Genomic DNA, 24,127 nt, shown 5'->3' with positions numbered 1-24,127 from the left:
GTGGAGAAGGAAAAAGAGGTAATCCACACCATGATGGGTGATTTTCCAGCAGACTGGCCTACACAGAACGGTGCGGTGATCCTTCCAGTGATACTGTTCCCACAACCCGTGGATGAAGAAATGATGGAAACGGTTAACCGCGAGCCAGTGCCCAGGGATGTACCTGTACCCAGCTCCCCTACGCCTCCGCCTGCCCCACATGATAGCAGGGAGGAGGAACTGACTGTTCCCTCTGCCCCACTGCCTGTCACCACTGACACCGGACCCCGAAGGTCCACTCGCTCCAACCTAGGTAGACCCCCACTTAGGTACAGGGAAACTACTCTTTAAAAGGGGGGGGCTTTATGTGTTGAGTGTACCAGTTTGAAAGTTTTAAATGATAAGTAAAGATGATCAACCTCTATAAATCACTTGTAAGGCTACATCTGGAATATGGGAACCAGTTTTGGGCTCCACATTTTAAAAAGGACATTCAGAAGTTAGAGTCAGTTCAAAGGTGGGCAACTAGACTACTACAAGGAATGGAAGGCCTCCCATATGATGACAAGTTGAAAAAGTTATTAAGTGATTATTGGCTGCAATGGGGCTTTCTGGCTGGTGCCAGCCTCTCTTCTTAGCACACAGGAACCACAATCCCTACACCATGCTTCAATGGATTCTCTCATCCCAGCCCAGTAAAACTACATATTTTACACAGTCATAAGCAGCCCATGGGCATTCACCTGCATTCAAACCAATAACAGCTCATAGACCAGACAATCCATCTACCACTGGACCAAAGACAGGAAGTTAAATCCACTGCCTGCGGTAACCAACTTAATCCTATAGGCTACTCACACAACAAACCCAACAGAAAGGAAAAAAACATGGCTTCGATTATCCATCCAATGAAAACGCATAACCATTGTGAGCCATTGGACAATGCAATTGGACACATGGTGACATGGTGCACGGCCCAATGAATCAAGTCTTTACTTCATATTCACGGTTTAAGCCCTTGGGTTCTAATGTGCCCAGAGTACATATCCAGAAAGATTCTCTTTCTTTGAGCTAAACACAAGTCAACAATACATTGTAAGCAGATTCTATTACCAGTCCCACACCATTTTGTGACGCATAATCACACAGTGATCCAATTAAGATTCCAAGTCATCGAACATGTCCAAGCCATACGCAGAGGAGGCAATAGAATTAGGAAGCTCAAAGAAAGGGAATCTTTCTGGATATATACTCTGGGCACATTGGAACCCAAAGGCTTAAACCATGAATATGAAGTACAGACTTGATTCATTGGGCCATGCATGGACATAATGGACATAATTCTAATAGGCAGGACAGGTAATAAGGAGCACAAGGGATATGCTAAAATGTGTTGTGTGACAAGACAGACACAGGAAAGGAGATGATAACAGGTGTAGGGACCAACAAGGTGAGACAAGGGGTATCAGGATAGGGTCAAGTAGGTATGAATGTAGTAATGGGGCAGGCATAGAGAATTGTATGCGAATGTGAATTACAATAAGTCACTAAGGAAAGGAATATGTGAGTGTGTGCCTAATGTAAACTAATATTGTACTGGCAAAATTATAGATGGAAAGGGAGAAGGGGAGAGGGGAGAGAGGAGGCTGTAATTGACTACAAGGGTATGAGTTATGAGTGATCATAGGGATAGTGCTACATAAGTGGAAATACCTATGGAGGACCGGATGTGTAAGCGCATACCTTATACAAACCTATAGAGTGCTGATGGGTGAGAGTGTGATGTTAGATATAAGACATCCTATAGTGAATAGTGAGCCGTAATCAAGTGCAACAGGGATATTTCACGTGACTATGGGAACCTGGAAGGTAAAGAAAGGGGAGAAAAAACTGTTAGACAAGGTAATCAGACAAACATGACAAATAAAAAACAAGGAAGAATGGAACTCCATACATACTGGAACCATATATAGTGTGAACACGAAAAAGAACCGGGCGTTAGAAAAAATGTGCACGGCCCAATGAATCAAGTCGGTTCTTCATATTCATGGTTTAAGCCCTTGGGTTCCAACGTGCCCAGAGTATATATCCAGAAAGATTCCCTTTCTTTGAGCTTCCTAATTCTATCGCCTCCTCTGCGTATGGCTGGGACATGTTCGATGACTTGGAATCTTAATTGGGCCACTGTGCGATTATGCGTCACAAAATGGTGTGGGACTGGTAATAGAATCTGCTTACAACGTATTGTTGACTTGTGCTTAGCACAAAGAAAGGGAATCTTTCTGGATATGTACTCTGGACACATTAGAACCCAAGGGCTTAAACCGTGAATATGAAGTACAGACTTGATTCATTGGGCCGTGCACCATGTCACCATGTGTGCAATTGCATTGTCCAATGGCTCACAATGGTTATGCGTTTTCATTGGATGGATAATCGAAGCCATGTTTTTTTCCTTTCTCTTGGGTTTGTTGTGTGAGTAGACTATAGGATTAAGTTAGTTACCGCAGGCAGTGGATTTAGCTTCCTGTCTTTGGTCCAGTGGTAGATTGATTGTTTGGTCTATGAGCTGTTATGGGTTTTAATCCAGGTGAATGCCCATGGGCTGCTTATAACTGTGTGAAATATGTAGTTTTACTGGGCTGGGATGAGAGAATCCATCGAAGCATGGTGTAGGGATTGTGGTTCCTGTGTGCTAAGAAGAAAGGCTGGCACCAGCCAGAAAGCCCCATTACAGCCAATAATCAACCGCTAGCCGCTGGAACTCGTTGCTCTAGATCATGTCAAACACACACCAAGCAGGAATAGATACATTAGCCCACCATCCCACCCAAAGAGCAACTTCTGCTGCGCAGCTGGCTTTCTAGGCAGCAGCGCTATCGTGATGTCAGCGGGGGACATTGTGACAAGCCAGTGTTCCGTCACTTCATGTTGTGCACTGTTCAAACGGAAAATACATCAACAGGCAGACTACAGAAAAGCTTACTAACAAAGGTTAGAGAGGGGCTTTCTCAGAGGGCTTTTTACAGTTTGTCTATTCCCAATTAGCCGTTTAAGTATGCTTAATGAAAGTACTAATTCTTTCATAGGCCGCCCATTCTTAGTATTTGACGTTCCTTATATTGCGGTATCAGGCTTCGCAGCAGGTTGCAAAACATTCATCACCCATGACTGTCCCCAATTGGGCTCAGAAGCTAAATGTCTATCATGACCTCTCTTTTTGAAAGTCCAAGAGCAAGCAAACTCTTCCTCCAGGAGAGGGAGCCAACAGATCACTAAAGACATCATCATTGCTCAAAGAAAACACCGAAAAACAATGGAAGCTTTAATTGGAGTGGAATCTGATAGACAGCACCTGATGCCAAGTCTGCATCTTCTAACACCTGCAGTCACTGCAGCAGCTGAATCCAATGTGTCCAAAAGGGATCTATTCTATTCAATTGCAAATGATCTAGATAAGACTGAGAATAAGATACTGCACGGGACATAGCAGAGTTGGTCAAGTTGAGTGGAGATGAGTTTGCTATTTGGCACAGCTTTTGCATCAATAAAGCAAGTAAAAGGTGTGAAAGATAAAAAAATGGGTGAAAGTGTGAAAAGTGAATTGGCCAAATTGAGGTGCATATAAAGTTTTTGCTTTCTTTCAATTCACTAATGGGGCTCATTTGAATCAGGTGAATTGAGTTCTGCTTTTGGAAACTGGGTTAAGAAGGGGTGCACCGGTCCTGGAGGTACTGCAATACCAGGTCAATGCGTGGAGTGGACAGAGCAAGATTTTTTCCATCTCCTTGTTCTAAAAATCCATTTAATATATGGTCCCCAGAGAGGGGACGTATCAGATATTAAACTGATAAGAACAGATTTAATTTTTTTTTTTTTCTGTTTATCAGTAGGACTTCAAAATAACAAAGGTGATCGCCTCCCGTTGCCTGGGAACCGTCCAGGCACAAGAGGGCTATGTGTCACCAGAAGGCGCACACACTTCCTCAAGGCCGGCAGACGTGCAATCCCAGGCACCTTCCAGTACCGACCAAGGTAGCGTCCTCCGAAACTACACTTGATCTTAGCCAAAAGGCCGAGAAGCTATAACCCGAATTGGTTACGGCCTTGAGTGGCACCCTGGCCTATACCGGACACATCTTAGGGAGAGGGAGACAAACCCACGCCTACAGAAGACATTTTGTCACCCAAGCCAACCCTTGAAAAGGCTGTTTTGCAGAGCAAAAACAAGAAGAATGATGCTTTTTGCAGCCGCCGCCCACTGCAATTAATCTGAATAACTCCTCCTCCTCCAAGCACCTCCCCTCCCCCTTGCAGTCTTTCCAATTCATGATACAAAAAGACGGACGGGCAGGACAGGACAGGACAGGCTGCCTGACTTTCCGTCACTGCCACCCTTTGCCATCCTTGCCCGTAGAAAGCCCTTTCATCATCCCCAAACCCTAATCTTTTCCCTTCCCTTCCCAGCTGCGTCTTACTCCCTTTCATTAGGAAGTGAGCGCAGCCTTTTCTCCGTTCTGCACATGCGCGACGTTAAACACAAATGCGCAGGCGTGCGTTCCATTAGCCTCACTGCATTCCACTCCCATACAGGAAGTGGGCGCAGCTATTACTACGGTCGCACATAAAAGAACCCACGGCCACCACTGCACACAGCTGACTCCACCACAGGACACCCACTTCTACACCAACGCAGGTAAGACAGGATCGGCACCTCTATGCTCCCGTTACAATCAGGCTCAGTCACCATGTGATAACGCTCTCAACTCTTTAGTTGCAGGCTCCCCTTGCTTCACCTCCACTGGCTGTGCTGCCATTTCCTCTCCCACCTGGAAGGTATACTTTATTCCACTATTTTCCTGTTTCTCTCTTCCCCCTTTTCCCATAACCTACTTTTATCTGCATTTGTGGGGTATCTATATGCTATTTACATCATAGTTTTATTCATTAATATGGAAGGGAAGAGTGCCCATGAGAGTGTTGAACTGCGGAGAGCAAGAGATTAAGCTGCTCCGATTTGCCAGATACACATGCTATCCAAACAGCAGCATCCACCATTGCTTCAGCCCACCCATTCAGTGACAGCTCACCAAGTCAGCCAGAGGAGTGGTGTAAGGAATTACACGTAGGCACTGACTCCACACCTTCACATCACAAGAAGGGGGTCTACAGGCTAGTGCAAGAATACGAGCAAGTCTTCAGCAAACATCCGCTAGACTTTTGAAGAATAAAAGGGGTCAAACACTACATCCCCACAAGTGCACACCCACCCATCAAAGAGAGATATAAGCCAAAACTACCTGCACATTACCAGTGTACCAAGGACATGTTGAGCAACATGAAGGAGGCTGGGGTTATCCGTGACAGTTGTAGCCTCTGGGCAGCTCCGTTGGTCCTGTTAAAGAAGAAGGACAGCACCACTCCCCTGTATTGAGGAATAGCTAGCTGCATTGAGAACTGCAAATTATTTTTCTACCCTTGATCTCACTAGTCGCTATTGGCAAGTGTCCGTTGCTGAGGCAGACCGGGAGAAGACCGCCTTTGCCACCCCGATGGGTCTCTGCGAGTTCAAAAGCATGCCCTTCGAGCTGTGCAATTTGCCAGGAACCTTCCAGAGGCTGATGGAATGCTGCTTGGGACACCGAAACTTTGAAACGGTACTGCTATACCTTTATGATGTTATTGTTTATTCTAAAGCAAACAAGATTTTAGGGTGTATAAAAAGGGAGATTAGATCCGGTGATCCCAACGTATTGTTAACCCTCTATAAATCACTTGTAAGGCCACATCTGGAATATGGGGTAAAGTCCTGAGCAGGTTGATAACCATTGGTTTGAGCATGGTAGGGTGTAGTGCGCATCTTCCTGCATCGGTAAAAGCTGCAGAAGTCCTTGAAGATTTCCGCTTCAAAGGCAGTGCCTTGATCTGTGAGGACTCTCTCTGAGTAGCCATGAGGTCTGCATAAGTGTGCTTGGAAGACCTTCGCTGCAGTATGGGCCATTAGATCTTTGACTTGTACCACAACCATAAATCTCGAGTAGTTGTCTACCATCGTAAGTGCATACGTGAGCTCGCCTCGATATTCTGCAACAAAACTCCCTTTTTCGATTTCAGTTTCAGCAAACACTCCTCTTCCTGTAGAAAATATTTATCATTACCTAAGACAGTCATTCTAATGCATGACAATATTAAGGCAATTTAGTTAAAACTTGTTTTAACTCACCTTTAAGGGGATTGATGTATTTCATGGTCAATCCAGGTTTGTCAGTGATGGCACTGACATAATGTATGGCGTCTTTTTCGGGCGTTATCCTTTGCCTTTTCATTGTGAAAATCCAGTTGCCTATATCAAAGCAAATTCTACTACTTGTAAAGTATGCAGAAAATGAAATGTAGAACATATAACATCAACTGCTTAGGAACGCATCATAGGTTAGTACTTAAAAGGATATTGTCATGTTCTAGTCATAATGCAAGCTGGACATTTTTCATGTTACCCTGTAATCGCCGGCCTGTTCTAATGCTCACAAGCCAAGATATAGGCTCAGCTGCTAAGGCTTCCCTCTGCCTTCTGAATGAAACTTGAATATGTCTGGCTCACTGTGTATATAGCAGGTGCTCAGAAAAAATAAGAGTCAATTCAATAGAAATAGCTCTGGCACACTATAGTGATCAATAACGTAAGAAAAGAACTCTTGGAATGCTGAAAATTCTTTATTTGTGCAAAAGGATAATTCATCTAACGTTTCGACCTTGTTTTTAGGTCTTTATCAAGGATAAAGTTATCTAAGATCATAAAGGGTTACAAAACCATATAAACACGTAATTAGTACATAGTACAACATAACAGTACAATATATTGCTACTTGAGAGTACAATGGGTCAAATGACCATGATGCACATACAAAAAATTTTTCCAAAGCCATAGTGAAAACATTTGTACTGAGGAAAGAAAATTTCCACATGACCTATCTGGAGAAACATTCTGGATTAAACAACCAAAAATAGTCAAGCAGGTAAATACACACCTATATGGATAACAGGATGATATGTGTTCAATTGTATAGCGTCATTGCCATTAAGGTACAAATGGAAAACTTGCAATCCTATATAGTGAAGGAAATGAACACATATATCAAAGAACACAGGAACATGGGTGTGAGAAAAACCTCAATGTTTATACTTTGTTCTTTATAATGGTGTGAACATGTATATGTCTCAGTACCTTATGCACTTGAGAATTCTAGTGAGTAGATCATGAAAGCCTATTTCAGAACTGGAATCGGTAAATAATTGTAGGTGGAATCTAAATGAAAAGATGGTACAAGTGTTATCATGACACGTGGGCTATAACACAATGGACCGTGTGACAAAGAAGAAAGGAGAGAAAGAAGAGGAAGAAAATGCAACTACCTGTAACATTACGTGATAGTCACTGGTAAGTATCACTTGACAATTCAAGTGAAAAAGGATTCCTTTATTAAAGGGTTCTCAGTCGCCTCATGATCATGAAATACTAGGGTAAATGATATGAGAATGGGTAAGAAGCACCACTAAAGGAAATATGAGATGCAGGACATATATCTATAAACCCCTGAACTACATGATAGAAATAAAAAGAAGAAAAAAGAAAAAAAAGAAGAAAGAAGAAGAACACATAGAATGCGGAAAGAGAATGGGTACAACTACCTGAGTTACTGCAGGGAGGCCCCTGGTTGGTATTGTGAGGGTTAGTGGAATTCCTTCACTGAAGGGTTCTCAGTTGCCTCAGGTTCGTGAAAAATGCTATAGACAAATAATGCCCGGAGAAAAGGGGTTCATATACAGCGAATAATGGTAATACAAGGTACATGTGTCACATGTAATAGTATATATATATATATTGTACTAAGCTCTACACCAGAAATAGAAAGTAGTCCCTCTGCCTTCTGTCTAGGTGCCCTGAGTTATGTCCTGTAAACTGTCACAGGGACCCAGACACACATGTGTAGTAGGGGAATATCCCTGCTGAGATGCCAGTGCTAGAGCACTCGTTTGCTGTGGAGTTGAACGCTATGTGAGCAGTTCTTTCCTTCAATGAGCAGAAGTCTCTTTTTTCAGATTTCAATATCTCTGTGGGTATCTGGCAGAAATATGGAATACTCTTTACTGCTAAGACCCTGTACACCACTCCCACTAAAGGGGGCTTTACACGCTGCGACATCGCTAATGCGGAGTCGTTGGGGTCACGGAATTTGTGACGCACATCCGGCCGCATTAGCGATGTTGCTGCGTGTGACACCGATGAGCGATTTTGCATCGTTGCAAAAACGTGCAAAATCGCTCATCGGTGACATGGGTCTCCATTCTCGATTATCGTTACTGCAGCAGTAACGATGTAGTTCGTCGCTCCTGCGGCAGCACACATCGCTCCGTGTGACACCGCAGAAACGAGGAACCTCTCCTTACCTGCCTCCCAGCCGCTATGAGGAAGGAAGGAGGTGGGCGGGATGTTCCGGCCACTCATCTCCGCCCCTCCGCTGCTATTGGGCGGTCGCTCAGTGACGTCGCTGTGACGCCGCACGGACCGCCCCCTTAGAAAGGAGGCGGTTCGCCGGTCACAGCGACGTCGCCGGGCAGGTAAGTATGTGTGACGGGTCTGGTCGGTGTTGTGCAGCATGGGCAGCGATTTGCCCGTGTCGCGCAACAGATGGGGGCGGGTATCCACACTAGCGATATCGGGACCGATATCGCAGTGTGTAAAGTAGCCTTTAATAAACTGTGTAAAGGATTTTAAGTAAAAATCCACAATAAACCAGCGCTAGATGGGTTTTTATAATTTTATTAATAGACCACAAATAAAAAAATTTTTGCTATCCTTGTTTCAAGACAGAGTATTTGATAATATACAATACACTGATTATTACTAAAACCAAGGACCACATAAAACAAGGACCACATAAAATAAAAAATGAAAGTAATGAGAATAAAATTCTTTTGTATAACCAATTAACTTCGAGGTGATACAATATTCACATTGATTTAGTTTTACCAGTCTAATGTAATGCCCCGGCCGGTGGCATATATTTTGTTTGGTTAATAATTTAGACTTATACAATGAAAGATGTACTATACCACCCCTGGCTAACTTACAAGTTTTAAGTTGTACAATATAAGTTTGCGACGTTATATTCGCCCCCAGGGCCTGGGGGAATAAACCTCACAACAACTTGACCGCAAAAAACACCCCGGATTTCTCCGTTGATTAGGCTGGAACCGCTATGTACAGGATTGACCTGTTAGACTTCCAGAGCGGACGTTTTGAGGCCAGTGGCCGCGACTAGTGCTGGCTCTGGGGGAGATGTATGGTTACCGACATCCCTCTTTACAGAGCCTTTATAACACTTCACAAGGCCACAAACCAGCCGGTCCCGTATTCTCCCAAATGTACTTTCGAAATCAAGCAGTACGAAGCCACTGAAAGCACCAAGATGTTGGCTGCGGACAACAATAAGATCAGCGGTAACTACTCAGCCTCTCCAGCGGGCAGTCCAGACCGTATCCAGTGTCAGCTGACTGATTCCACACAGGAGGAAGTTGCTTGGCAGGTTAGCACCACACAAGGCTCCGATCCGCTTCCAAACGAGCAATGCAGAACCGCTGGAGGTACCAATGTATCCTGGTTGCAGACAAAGGAAATGTCAGCGGTAACCTCTCAACCTCTCCAGCAGGCAATCCGTACCGTGTCCAGTGGAAGCCGGTTGATTCCACACGAGGGAGAGATTACTTGGCAGGTTATCACCGCACAGGTGAGGTAGGCAAAAACAGAGTCCTGATCCGACGCGCGTTTCGGGGGCGTGTAACGGCCCCCTTCCTCAAGGATAACTCAGCTGTTGCCTAGAGCACTATTTATGCATACATTTAATTGGTTATAATTTGCATAAAATTAAACAATGTTTAAATTCAACCAACATTCAATGACCACTACATATATCAATTTGTGAAAGACCGTTCATAATAGCCATATAATATAATTATGTGCAAAGGTTTTTCTAAAGGTTTTTCTAAAAAGACCTATATATAGCCTTGCTTGTATCATCATATACTGGGAAGACAATGTGTATATATGCATATGCTTTTTTTCAACAATAAATTTAACAAAAGGACATCATAAAGGTGTAATATAAATTTGCTATAATATGAAAAGCCCCTTATATCTACATCAACCTTGGGCAAGTGAAGCACCAATTTTAATATATATTATGCATATATACACATATATCTCCATGACAATCGCTTTTTTTTTTTTTTTTTTTTCCTTCTCTCCGTATTATTATCAGTACCTATTACTCCTCTACCTATAAAAATATAAATTAATTAAAAGCAAACAGTTCTATATCATTATTGAGTCCATATGGTTTCAAGGTGTTCAATTCAAAAATCCATTGGCTTTCTGCTCGTGACATTTTTTTAATGAAATCGCCACCTCTCCAATCCTTAGTTATTTTTTGTACGCCCCATACTTGGGATCCTTTAAAGGACCCTCCATGTTTTAACACATAATGTCTGGATAGGGGGTGCTTAGTACATTTATTTTTAACACTTCTAATGTGCTCACCCACCCTTTTCCATAGGGGTCTAATAGTTCTCCCAATGTATTTTTTCTGACAGGGACATTGAATGCAATATACTACTCCCTTTGATTGACATGTAATAAATTCTCTAATCATGACTTCTGACTGCCCCTGTAAGAAGGATTTCCGTGAAATATTTTTTGTATTCTTACATACTATACAGCTTTTGCATGGAAAAAAACCTTTCAGGCCAAATAATCCTCCCTTATTAGGTGCTGTAAGATTACGTATGGTGGGTGCCACTAAATTGCCAATATTGTTTGCCTTCCTATATATGAATATAACGTCGCAAACTTATATTGTACAACTTAAAACTTGTAAGTTAGCCAGGGGTGGTATAGTACATCTTTCATTGTATAAGTCTAAATTATTAACCAAACAAAATATATGCCACCGGCCGGGGCATTACATTAGACTGGTAAAACTAAATCAATGTGAATATTGTATCACCTCGTAGTTAATTGGTTATACAAAAGAATTTTATTCTCATTACTTTCATTTTTTATTTTATGTGGTCCTTGTTTTATGTGGTCCTTGGTTTTAGTAATAATCAGTGTATTGTATATTATCAAATACTCTGTCTTGAAACAAGGATAGCAAAAAATTTTTTATTTGTGGTCTATTAATAAAATTATAAAAACCCATCTAGCGCTGGTTTATTGTGGATTTTTACTTAAAATCCTTTACACAGTTTATTAAAGGCTACTTTACACACTGCGATATCGGTCCCGATATCGCTAGTGTGGATACCCGCCCCCATCTGTTGCGCGACACGGGCAAATCGCTGCCCATGCTGCACAACACCGACCAGACCCGTCACACATACTTACCTGCCCGGCGACGTCGCTGTGACCGGCGAACCGCCTCCTTTCTAAGGGGGCGGTCCATGCGGCGTCACAGCGACGTCACTGAGCGACCGCCCAATAGCAGCGGAGGGGCGGAGATGAGTGGCCGGAACATCCCGCCCACCTCCTTCCTTCCTCATAGCGGCTGGGAGGCAGGTAAGGAGAGGTTCCTCGTTTCTGCGGTGTCACACGGAGCGATGTGTGCTGCCGCAGGAGCGACGAACTACATCGTTACTGCTGCAGTAACGATAATCGAGAATGGAGACCCATGTCACCGATGAGCGATTTTGCACGTTTTTGCAGCGATGCAAAATCGCTCATCGGTGTCACACGCAGCAACATCGCTAATGCGGCCGGATGTGCGTCACAAATTCCGTGACCCCAACGACTCCGCATTAGCGATGTCGCAGCGTGTAAAGCCCCCTTTAGTGGGAGTGGTGTACAGGGTCTTAGCAGTAAAGAGTATTCCATATTTCTGCCAGATACCCACAGAGATATTGAAATCTGAAAAAAGAGACTTCTGCTCATTGAAGGTAAGAACTGCTCACATAGCGTTCAACTCCACAGCAAACGAGTGCTCTAGCACTGGCATCTCAGCAGGGATATTCCCCTACTACACATGTGTGTCTGGGTCCCTGTGACAGTTTACAGGACATAACTCAGGGCACCTAGACAGAAGGCAGAGGGACTACTTTCTATTTCTGGTGTAGAGCTTAGTACAATATATATATATATACTATTACATGTGACACATGTACCTTGTATTACCATTATTCGCTGTATATGAACCCCTTTTCTCCGGGCATTATTTGTCTATAGCATTTTTCACGAACCTGAGGCAACTGAGAACCCTTCAGTGAAGGAATTCCACTAACCCTCACAATACCAACCAGGGGCCTCCCTGCAGTAACTCAGGTAGTTGTACCCATTCTCTTTCCGCATTCTATGTGTTCTTCTTCTTTCTTCTTTTTTTTCTTTTTTCTTCTTTTTATTTCTATCATGTAGTTCAGGGGTTTATAGATATATGTCCTGCATCTCATATTTCCTTTAGTGGTGCTTCTTACCCATTCTCATATCATTTACCCTAGTATTTCATGATCCTGAGGCGACTGAGAACCCTTTAATAAAGGAATCCTTTTTCACTTGAATTGTCAAGTGATACTTACCAGTGACTATCACGTAATGTTACAGGTAGTTGCATTTTCTTCCTCTTCTTTCTCTCCTTTCTTCTTTGTCACACGGTCCATTGTGTTATAGCCCACGTGTCATGATAACACTTGTACCATCTTTTCATTTAGATTCCACCTACAATTATTTACCGATTCCAGTTCTGAAATAGGCTTTCATGATCTACTCACTAGAATTCTCAAGTGCATAAGGTACTGAGACATATACATGTTCACACCATTATAAAGAACAAAGTATAAACATTGAGGTTTTTCTCACACCCATGTTCCTGTGTTCTTTGATATGATATGTGTTCATTTCCTTCACTATATAGGATTGCAAGTTTTCCATTTGTACCTTAATGGCAATGACGCTATACAATTGAACACATATCATCCTGTTATCCATATAGGTGTGTATTTACCTGCTTGACTATTTTTGGTTGTTTGATCCAGAATGTTTCTCCAGATAGGTCATGTGGAAATTTTCTTTCCTCAGTACAAATGTTTTCACTATGGCTTTGGAAAAATTTTTTGTATGTGCATCATGGTCATTTGACCCATTGTACTCTCAAGTAGCAATATATTGTACTGTTATGTTGTACTATGTACTAATTACGTGTTTATATGGTTTTGTAACCCTTTATGATCTTAGATAACTTTATCCTTGATAAAGACCTAAAAACAAGGTCGAAACGTTGGATGAATTATCCTTTTGCACAAATAAAGAATTTTCAGCATTCCAAGAGTTCTTTTCTTACGTTATTGATCACTATAGTGTGCCAGAGCTATTTCTATTGAATTGACTCTTATTTTTTCTGAGCACCTGCTATATACACAGTGAGCCAGACATATTCAAGTTTCATTCAGAAGGCAGAGGGAAGCCTTAGCAGCTGAGCCTATATCTTGGCTTGTGAGCATTAGAACAGGCCGGCGATTACAGGGTAACATGAAAAATGTCCAGCTTGCATTATGACTAGAACATGACAATATCCTTTTAAGTACTAACCTATGATGCGTTCCTAAGCAGTTGATGTTATATGTTCTACATTTCATTTTCTGCATACTTTACAAGTAGTAGAATTTGCTTTGATATAGGCAACTGGATTTTCACAATGAAAAGGCAAAGGATAACGCCCGAAAAAGACGCCATACATTATGTCAGTGCCATCACTGACAAACCTGGATTGACCATGAAATACATCAATCCCCTTAAAGGTGAGTTAAAACAAGTTTTAACTAAATTGCCTTAATATTGTCATGCATTAGAATGACTGTCTTAGGTAATGATAAATATTTTCTACAGGAAGAGGAGTGTTTGCTGAAACTGAAATCGAAAAAGGGAGTTTTGTTGCAGAATATCGAGGCGAGCTCACGTATGCACTTACGATGGTAGACAACTACTCGAGATTTATGGTTGTGGTACAAGTCAAAGATCTAATGGCCCATACTGCAGCGAAGGTCTTCCAAGCACACTTATGCAGACCTCATGGCTACTCAGAGAGAGTCCTCACAGATCAAGGCACAGCCTTTGAAGCGGAAATCTTCAAGGACTTCTGCAGCTTTTACCGATGCAGGAAGATGCGCACTACACCCTACCATGCTCAAACCAATGGTTATCAACCTGCTCAGGACTTTACCCCATATTCCAGATGTGGCCTTACAAGTGATTTATAGAGGGGTAACAATACGTTGGGATCACCGGATCTAATCTCCCTTTTTATACACCCTAAAATCTTGTTTGCTTTAGAATAAACAATAACATCATAAAGGTATAGCAGTACCGTTTCAAAGTTTCGGTGTCCCAAGCAGCATTCCATCAGCCTCTGGAAGGTTCCTGGCAAATTGCACAGCTCGAAGGGCATGCTTTTGAACTCGCAGAGACCCATCGGGGTGGCAAAGGCGGTCTTCTCCCGGTCTGCCTCAGCAACGGACACTTGCCAATAGCGACTAGTGAGATCAAGGGTAGAAAAATAATTTGCAGTTCTCAATGCAGCTAGCTATTCCTCAATACAGGGGAGTGGTGCTGTCCTTCTTCTTTAACAGGACCAACGGAGCTGCCCAGAGGCTACAACTGTCACGGATAATCCCAGCCTCCTTCATGTTGCTCAACATGTCCTTGGTACACTGGTAATGTGCAGGTAGTTTTGGCTTATATCTCTCTTTGATGGGTGGGTGTGCACTTGTGGGGATGTAGTGTTTGACCCCTTTTATTCTTCAAAAGTCTAGCGGATGTTTGCTGAAGACTTGCTCGTATTCTTGCACTAGCCTGTAGACCCCCTTCTTGTGATGTGAAGGTGTGGAGTCAGTGCCTACGTGTAATTCCTTACACCACTCCTATGGCTGACTTGGTGAGCTGTCACTGAATGGGTGGGCTGAAGCAATGGTGGATGCTGCTGTTTGGATAGCATGTGTATCTACTGAGAACAGCTTATCAATGGTGGCAAATCGGAGCAGCTTAATTTCTTGCTCTCCGCAGTTCAACACTCTCATGGGCACTCTTCCCTTCCATATTAATGAATAAAACTATGATGTAAATAGCATATAGATACCCCACAAATGCAGATAAAAGTAGGTTATGGGAAAAGGGGGAAGAGAGAAACAGGAAAATAGTGGAATAAAGTATACCTTCCAGGTGGGAGAGGAAATGGCAGCACAGCCAGTGGAGGTGAAGCAAGGGGAGCCTGCAACTAAAGAGTTGAGAGCGTTATCACATGGTGACTGAGCCTGATTGTAACGGGAGCATAGAGGTGCCGATCCTGTCTTACCTGCGTTGGTGTAGAAGTGGGTGTCCTGTGGTGGAGTCAGCTATGTGCAGTGGTGGCCGTGGGTTCTTTTATGTGCGACCGTAGTAATAGCTGCGCCCACTTCCTGTATGGGAGTGGAATGCAGTGAGGGTAATGGAACGCACGCCTGCGCATTTGTGTTTAACGTCGCGCATGTGCAGAACGGAGAAAAGGCTGCGCTCACTTCCTAATGAAAGGGAGTGAGACGCATCTGGGAAGGGAAGGGAAAAGATTAGGGTTTGGGGATGATGAAAGGGCTTTCTACGGACAAGGATGGCAAAGGGTGGCAGTGACGGAAAGTCAGGCAGCCTGTCCTGTCCTGTCCTGTCCGTCCGTCTTTTTGTATCATGAATTGGAAAGACTGCAAGGGGGAGGGGAGGTGCTTGTGTCCAAAAGGAGGAGTTATTCAGATTCATTGCAGTGGGCGGCGGCTGCAAAAAGCACCATTCTTCTTGTTTTTGCTCTGCAAAACAGCCTTTTCAAGGGTTGGCTTGGGTGACAAAATGTCTTCTGTAGGCGTGGGTTTGTCTCCCTCTCCCTAAGATGTGTCCGGTATAGGCCAGGGTGCCACTCAAGGCCGTAACCAATTCGGGTTATAGCTTCTCGGCCTTTTGGCTAAGATCAAGTGTAGTTTCGGAGGACGCTACCTTGGTCGGTACTGGAAGGTGCCTGGGATTGCACGTCTGCCGGCCTTGAGGAAGTGTGTGCGCCTTCTGGTGACACATAGCCCTCTTGTGCCTGGACGGTTCCCAGGCAACGGGAGGCGATCACCTTTGTTATTTTGAAGTCCTACTGATAAACAGAAAAAAAAAAAAATTAAATCTGTTCTTATCAGTTTAATATCTGATACGTCCCCTCTCTGGGGACCATATATTAAATGGATTTTTAGAACAAGGAGATGGAAAAAATCTTGCTCTGTCCACTCCACGCATTGACCTGGTATTGCAGTACCTCCAGGACCGGTGCACCCCTTCTTAACCCAGTTTCCAAAAGCAGAACTCAATTCACCTGATTCAAATGAGCCCCATTAGTGAATTGAAAGAAAGCAAAAACTTTATATGCACCTCAATTTGGCCAATTCACTTTTCACACTTTCACCCTTTTTTTTATCTTTCACACCTTTTACTTGCTTTATTGATGCAAAAAGCTGTGCCAAATAGCAAACTCATCTCCACTCAACTTGACCAACTCTGCTATGTCCCGTGCAGTATCTTATTCTCAGTCTTATCTAGATCATTTGCAATTGAATAGAATAGATCCCTTTTGGCTGCTTATGACTGTGTAAAATATGTAGTTTTACTGGGCTGGGATGAGAGAATCCATTGAAGCATGGTGTAGGGATTGTGGTTCCTGTGTGCTAAGAAGAGAGGCTGGCACCAGCCAGAAAGCCCCATTGCAGCCAATAATCACTTAATAACTTTTTCAACTTGTCATCATATGGGAGGCCTTCCATTCCTTGTAGTAGTCTAGTTGCCCACCTTTGAACTGACTCTAACTTCTGAATGTCCTTTTTAAAATGTGGAGCCCAAAACTGGTTCCCATATTCCAGATGTAGCCTTACAAGTGATTTATAGAGGTGTAACAATACGTTGGGATCACGGGATCTAATCTCCCTTTTTATACACCCTAAAATCTTGTCCCAAGCAGCATTCCATCAGCCTCTGGAAGGTTCCTGGCGCATTGCACAGCTCGAAGGGCATGCTTTTGAACTCGCAGAGACCCATAGGGGTGGCGAAGGCGGTCTTCTCCCGGTCTGCCTCAGCAACGGACACTTGCCAATAGTGACTAGTGAGATCAAGGGTAGAAAAATAATTTGCAGTTCTCAATGCAGCTAGCAATTCCTCAATACGGGGAGTGGTGCCGTCCTTCTTTTTTAACAGGATCAACAGAGCTGCCCAAAGGCTACAACTGTCACGGATAACCCCAGCCGCCTTCATGTTGCTCAACATGTCCTTGGTACACTGGCAATGTGAAGGTGGTATTGGCTTATAGCTCTCTTTGATGGGTGGGTGTGCACCTGTGGGGATGTGGTGTTGGACCCCTTTTATTCCCCCAAAATCTAGCGGGCTTCCCACCGGTAACCCGCTCCCCAGCTTGGATGGATGCTGAGGGAGCCCCTTTTGCCCGCAGGCTCTGGCCCTGGGAACTGTAGCCTTGGCGGTGACTGTGCTTCCCTCTACGGTGTGAGCTGTTGCCTTCAATCGGGTCTTGACTGCTGGGAAACCCTGGAGGTTCCTGTCGCTAACGGATTTGACCGGTTTTACGGCGACTCCTAGCCTGGTCGGGGTCCGTAGGCCCTGCCGGATGGTGCTGGCTTCTCTTCACTCCCCGATCTGGTACCGGCGGGCCACCGCCCATCCCCGGTCCGTACGGTTCACTCCAATCAGCCTCTCCTGCAGAAGGTCACCACCGTCTGCCAACCTTGCTGAGTGCCCGGGCCACACACCCGGACACGGTCAGTCTCCTCTCCTCTTCACTTCTCTAACTCCAAAACTGATCTCTAATCTGACTCCTTTTCCCGCCTCCAGGACTGTGAACTCCTCGGTGGGTGGGATCAACCGCCTGGCCCACCCCCTGGTGTGGACATCAGCCCCTGGAGGAAGGCAACTAGGATTTGTGTTTAGCTTCGGTGTGCCTAGCCGGAGTGTAGAGTGTGTTGGTGTAGTACCTGTGACGACCTGGCTTGTCCAGGGCGCCACATTCCCCTATAGCAAAATGCAGACCGTCCGCGGGCTGCCCGTCCATCACCGGTTTTATTTTCACAATGAAAAAGAATAAAACGGTAAAACATGTAAAAGCATCATAAACATTTTACAACGGTACAGCTTCCGCTCTTCTCCCACCCAAACAACCTGGCCCTGATGCTGCCCCTAAGAAGCGGGCAGCACCCCTTGACCCCAGTCCAGCACCAAGTTGCCCGAGCGGGTTCTGTCTCTTTCAGGGGGCCCACGTCCAAGGGGACCCCTGAACCCCCGGAGGATCGCCACCGGTTACGGTAGTGGCGGGCCTAGGCCATCCCTTTCCTCCAGGCCCATCCTCCCAAATCAGCCTCTCCTGGTCGGTAAGCACCCTCTCCGGGTACCAATGCGGTCAACAGAAATAAGCCTGGAAAGCCTTAGCAGCGGTGCGGCCGGTTAAGTCCTTAACTGGGACAACCACCAGGAACCTCGAGTAGTGGTCTACGATGGTCAGAGCGTAGGTGTACCCACTTCGGCTGGGGGTGAGCTTTACATGGTCAAGGGCAACCAGCTCCAGCGGTTGGTGTGTAATGATCGGGTGTAGGGGTGCCTTCTGGCTGGCCTCGTCCTTCCTTCTCAATGCGCAAGGGCCACATTCTCGGCACCAGGCCTCCACAGATTCCCGCATTCCACTCCAATAGAACCGCTCTCTTAACAACATCTCTAGCTTCTTCCACCCGAAGTGCACTGCACCATCATGGTATGCTTGCAGGACGGTGGGCACGTTAGCCTGGGGAATCACCAGCTGGCGGATCTTCTCGTGAGTCTTTGGATTAATCAGCTCGCGATACAACTTCCCCTGGTGTAGGTATAGCCGGGTCCGTTCTTGCCACAGATGTTGGGCTTCGGCAGGGGCAGCAGGGTCTATCCCAGCAGAACCCTGTTCCACTAGAGTCTTGACCAGGCGGACAGCAGGTGCCTGGTCCTGAGCTTCCTGCCAGTCCTGTCGGGGCAGCGGATCCAGGTTCACCCGTTGTTGGTAGACGTGCACCTTCTCAGTGAATGGCCGGTGAAATGCAGGCAACTCGATCTCTTCGAGGTCATCATCCTCTGGCCCCTCTTCCGACAGGTGGGGCATCCGGGAGAGTGCATTGGCATTGACGTTGGTACGGCCGGCCCGGTACTTGATGGTGAAATCGTAGTTGGCTAACCTGGTCACCCACCGCTGCTCCAACGCGCCCAGCTTGGCCATATCTAGATGGGTCAGCAGGTTATTGTCTGTGTACGCGGTGAACTTGGCTGCTGCCAGGTAATGGCGGAACCGCTCGGTGATAGCCCACACCAGTGCCAAGAGCTCAAGCTTGAAGGAGATGTAGTTCTCAGGGTTCCTCTCAGTCGGTCGGAGTTTTCGGCTAGCATAAGCTATTACCTTTTCCCTTCTGTCTTGGACCTGGGATAGAACAGCCCCCAAGCCCACATTGCTGGCGTCGGTGTAGAGGATGAATGGGCGGCTGTAGTCAGGGTACGCTAGGATTTCCTCTCCGGTCAGGGCTGTTCTCAGCTGGCGGAAGGATTCCTCATGCTTTTCTTCCCACACCAATGGGGCTACTAGGGATCTACCACCCTTGGTCTGTCCTACGAGGAGGTCTTGCATGGGGGCAGCCATCTTTGTGTACCCCTTAATGAAGCGACGGTAATATCCCACCAGGCCCAGAAACTGCCTCACTTCCCTCACTGTGGTCGGTCTCGGCCAGTCTTGGATGGCGGTGATCTTCTCGGGGTTGGGGGCGACACCTTCCGCACCAACCACATGTCCTAGGTACTGCACTCTGGGTTTCAGCAGATGACACTTTGAGGGCTTCAACTTCATCCCATACTTGGCAAGGGACGCGAACACCTCGGCTAGGTGCTCCAGGTGGGCTTCATACGTCTGTGAGTACACAATCACATCATCCAAGTACAGCAAAACGGTCCCATAGGCAGTCTTCTCTCGGTCTTCCGGTGCCACGGCCACCTGCCAGTACCCGCTGGTGAGGTCAAGGGTGGAGAAGTAGTTAGCGGTTCTCAGCGAGGCCAGGGACTCTTTGATGCGGGGCAGAGGGTAAGCATCCTTATGCGTTATCTGGTTAATCTTCCGGTAATCCACACACATCCGCATGGTGCCATCCTTCTTCTTAACCAGCACCAACGGAGCGGCCCAGGGACTACAGCTGTCCCTAATAACCCCTGCCTCCTTCATGTTCCTCAATATGTCTTTGGCGCATTGGTAGTGCGCAGGGGGAATAGGCCTGTATCTCTCTTTAATAGGGGAGTGTGTACCGGTAGGGATGTGGTGTTGAACCCCTTTAATCTGCCCAAAATCTAGAGGGTGCTTGCTAAAAACCCGCTCATACTCCTGTACCACCCGGTATACCCCTTCCTTGTGGTGTATGGGGGTATCATCAGTGCCGACATGTAGCTCTCGATACCACTCGCCTAACTCCCCCAGGGATGAGTGGGAACCGGCAGCAGGCGGTGTGACCGGGGGAACGGCTTCATGGATCGTGTGGGGATCTAGAGTGAGCAATTTGGCAAGGGTAGCGTACCGGGTGGTGCATGAATGCACACATATTGGTTTTATAATCTTATTGTATTACTTTATATTCTTATTTCACTTGTGCATATCTCCACCATAATCCTGGCTAAGAAATATAGCTTTTTTTGGGGTACACAGGTAGTAAGGTCTTCTTTCTATTTCTTTAGGGGTGATATAGCCTGGTGGAACTCTAGACCTCTAACATTATATATGCACCCTTTTTCTTTATGGTTCTTGGACACCTTATAACATTCTTCCATACATATATATCTTTCTCATAAATTATAAATAATTAGGCATTTTTATATATTTTATTTACATTTTCATAAATAACTTTTTACAAAGCATGGGGGACATTCTCACATACATATAATTTTCATGTACGCATTCTGAAAATTTACGCATAAACCGTACACACTCCTTTTTGTAACAATTTCTATAACTCATTCGCTGAACTCTCATCCCGGATATTCATTCTTACACCGAATTTCCTGTTATAACACAACATTCATGATTTTTATTCAATTTATTTTTATTTTTTAGGTTTATTAGTAGTGATGAGCGAGTACTAAAAAGCTCGGGTGCTCGAAGCTCGGGCCGAGCCTCCCAAGATACTCGTGTACTCGGCCCGAGCACCGAGCCCAATGTTATCCTATGGGAGACCCGAGTATTTTTGTGAAATGACCACTGGCAGCATGTAGAAACCCTAAAAATGGCACAAAAGTCTCCGAAGAGTGCTCAAATGACATGGCAACAGCATGGGGAAGACCCCTTGAAGCATTTATCACTCAAAAGTCACAGCTTTGAATAATTTTGTCCGCGTTTTACGCCATTTTTACGGACTCACCAGAAAACCTTCCAAAATGACACCAAAATGATTTTTCATAGCGGAAATGTTAAGGGCACATACCCAATAGTGAGATAGAGCTAATGTATGTTACTTTTTGAGATCAATACATGAAAGATTTTACGTAAAACATTGTGTGGCACTCCGATGTCCCTGAGAAGAGACGTACATAAAGGCCTCTGAGTCTAATGTGCCCATTTTGAGGAACTGAGTCTTTGTAGTATTTTCCTTTGCCAGGGCAGTCCAAAATTGTGAGGTTCACCAATGCCCCTGCATACAGACGTGCATGATGGCCTGTAAACCTGAAGTGCCCATTGTAAGGAAGTGGGTCTATTGTAGTATAGCCCTTAGGCAGGGCAGCCAAAAATTGGGAGGCTCCACGTTGTCCCTGGATAGAGACGTGCATGAGGGCCTCAAAACATTAAGTGTCCAGTGTCAGGAAGTGGGTGTATTATAGTATAGCCCTTAGGCAGGGCAGCCAAAAATTGGGAGGCTCCACGTTGTCCCTGGATAGAGACGTGCATGAGGGCCTGTAAACCTGAAGTGCCCATTGGAAGGAAGTGGGTCTTTTGTAGTATAGCCCTTTGGCAGGGCAGCCAAAAATTGGGAGGCTCCACGTTGTCCCTGGATAGAGACGTGCATGAGGGCCTGTAAACCTGAAGTGCCCATTGGAAGGAAGTGGGTCTTTTGTAGTATAGCCCTTTGGCAGGGCAGCCAAAAATTGGGAGGCTCCACGTTGTCCCTGGATAGAGACATGCATGAGGGCCTCAAAACATTAAGTGTCCATTGTCAGGAAGTGGGTGTATTATAGTATAGCCCTTAGGCAGGGCAGCCAAAAATTGGGAGGCTCCACGTTGTCCCTGGATAGAGACGTGCATGAGGGCCTGTAAACCTGAAGTGCCCATTGGAAGGAAGTGGGTCTTTTGTAGTATAGCCCTTTGGCAGGGCAGCCAAAAATTGGGAGGCTCCACGTTGTCCCTGGATAGAGACGTGCATGAGGGCCTCAAAACATTAAGTGTCCATTGTCAGGAAGTGGGTGTATTATAGTATAGCCCTTTGGCAGGGCAGCCAAAAATTGGGAGGCTCCACGTTGTCCCTGGATAGAGACGTGCATGAGGGCCTCAAAACATTAAGTGTCCATTGTCAGGAAGTGGGTGTATTATAGTATAGCCCTTAGGCAGGGCAGCCAAAAATTGGGAGGCTCCACGTTGTCCCTGGATAGAGACGTGCATGAGGGCCTCAAAACATTAAGTGTCCATTGTCAGGAAGTGGGTCTTTTGTAGTATAGCCCTTTGGCAGGGCAGCCAAAAATTGGGAGGCTCCACGTTGTCCCTGGATAGAGATGTGCATGAGGGCCTCAAAACATTAAGTGTCCATTGTCAGGAAGTGGGTGTATTATAGTATAGCCCTTTGGCAGGGCAGCCAAAAATTGGGAGGCTCCACGTTGTCCCTGCATAGAGACGTGCATGAGGGCCTCAAAACATTGTTCCCATTGCAAAGGAGCGGGTCTCCTGTCGTTGTAATGTCCATTCTGCAAAGAATGGGCGAAAAAATTTACCACTGGGGGTATACCTGAAACAAAGGCCTAACTCTTGTAACGGTCATCATGGTGGCGCATGAGGAGAAGGAGGAGCAGTCCAGCGATTATCCAAAGTCCAGAAGTGTGTACCCATGGGTGACTGGAGGTACATGGCAAATTCCCGTTACAAACTTTAAATTCCGCTCTCATTTGCTGGTGGTGTGGTGAAGTCTGGCCCAATCCAACCCTTGTTCATCTTGATCAGAGTCAGCCTGTCAGCATTTTCAGTTGACAGGCGGGTGCGTTTATCTGTAATGATTCCACCTGCGGCACTAAAAACACGCTCTGACAAAACGCTAGCGGCAGGGCAGGCCAGGACTTCCAAGGCGTAGAGAGCCAATTCATGCCACGTGTCCACCTTGGATACCCAATAATTGTAAGGCACAGAGGAATGTCGGAGTACAGTTGTTCGATCTGCAAGGTACTCCTTGAGCATCTGGGCAAACTTAGGATTTCTTGTGGCACTACCCCGCACCTCAGGGGCTGTGGTACGTGAGGGGCTGAGAAAACTGTCCCACATCTTAAAGACTGTTCCCCTACCTCTGGCGGATTGGACTTGTGCCTCTCTCGGCTGTACGCCTTGGTTGTCCACTGATTCCTGACCTATGCCGCTAGCGTTTTGTGAGGGGAATGCTTTGCCTACTTCCGTGACTATGGCCTTCCGGAACTGCTGCATTTTGGTTGACCTCTCCGCCTCGGGAATAAGAGACATAAAGTTCTCCTTGTAGCGTGGGTCTAACAGTGTTACCAACCAGTAATGATTGTCGGCCAAGATGTTCTTAACGCGAGGGTCACGAGACAGGCAGCTTACCATAAAGTCAGCCATGTGCGCCAGACTCTTAACAGCCAGGACTTCAGTAGCCTGACCAACACGTTGACTGAACATGCTGTCCTCCTCCTCCTCCTCCTCCTCCTCATCTACCCTGTCCTCTGGCCAGCCACGCTGAACCGAGGATATGACTGGTGTGCATGTCATATCCTCAATTTGGCCGGAGATTTGCTCCATGTCTTCATCCTCCTCCTCGTCATAGTCCTCCACTGCACGTTGTGATGAGACGA

General features: G+C 45.6%; 2 pseudogenes; one reads left to right on the top strand and one right to left on the bottom strand.

Moving 5' to 3' along the window:
- Nucleotides 1-3,688: 3,688 nt before the first annotated feature.
- On the bottom strand, nt 3,689-3,895 carry LOC142255452 (U2 spliceosomal RNA; annotated as a pseudogene).
- Nucleotides 3,896-16,155: 12,260 nt separating this feature from the next.
- Nucleotides 16,156-16,362, top strand: LOC142255451 (U2 spliceosomal RNA; annotated as a pseudogene).
- The last annotated feature ends 7,765 nt before the right edge of the window (nt 16,363-24,127 follow it).

The sequence above is a fragment of the Anomaloglossus baeobatrachus genome, chromosome 10 (genome assembly GCF_048569485.1).
Source record: "Anomaloglossus baeobatrachus isolate aAnoBae1 chromosome 10, aAnoBae1.hap1, whole genome shotgun sequence".
In the NCBI taxonomy this organism is placed as follows: Eukaryota; Metazoa; Chordata; class Amphibia; order Anura; family Aromobatidae; genus Anomaloglossus; species Anomaloglossus baeobatrachus.
Note: the sequence above shows the minus strand (reverse complement) of the source record. Positions and strands in the feature narration are given on the sequence as shown.